Source organism: Pteropus vampyrus, unplaced genomic scaffold (genome assembly GCF_000151845.1).
Source record: "Pteropus vampyrus isolate Shadow unplaced genomic scaffold, Pvam_2.0 Scaffold601, whole genome shotgun sequence".
In the NCBI taxonomy this organism is placed as follows: domain Eukaryota; kingdom Metazoa; phylum Chordata; class Mammalia; order Chiroptera; family Pteropodidae; genus Pteropus; species Pteropus vampyrus.
Window position 1 is genome coordinate 76,036 of NW_011889382.1, and position 338 is coordinate 76,373.

The window sequence follows — 338 nt, forward strand, 5'->3', positions numbered from 1 at the left end:
AACTATAAAACATTCTAAAATTAAATATTTAAATGAATGCACAAATAATTCTAGTTTATGTATCGAAACATTCAATTTGGTTAAGAGATCCCCCCAATTGATCAAGAGGATCGTTGCAATGACTTTGAGTATAATGTACTTGAAATGGTGATGGATTTCATAAAAAGTTAACATACTCTAGGAAAATACGTAACAGGAATTTTCGCCTTGGAGAATTGTGCTCCGTGTCCACGTGACCTGCCCGCGTCTGAGGACAGGGAGGGGAAGGAGGGAGATGAGAAGTCACAGGAGACACATCAAGGTGCAGCAGAGACAGCAGCTTTGGTCACTGAGGGGCA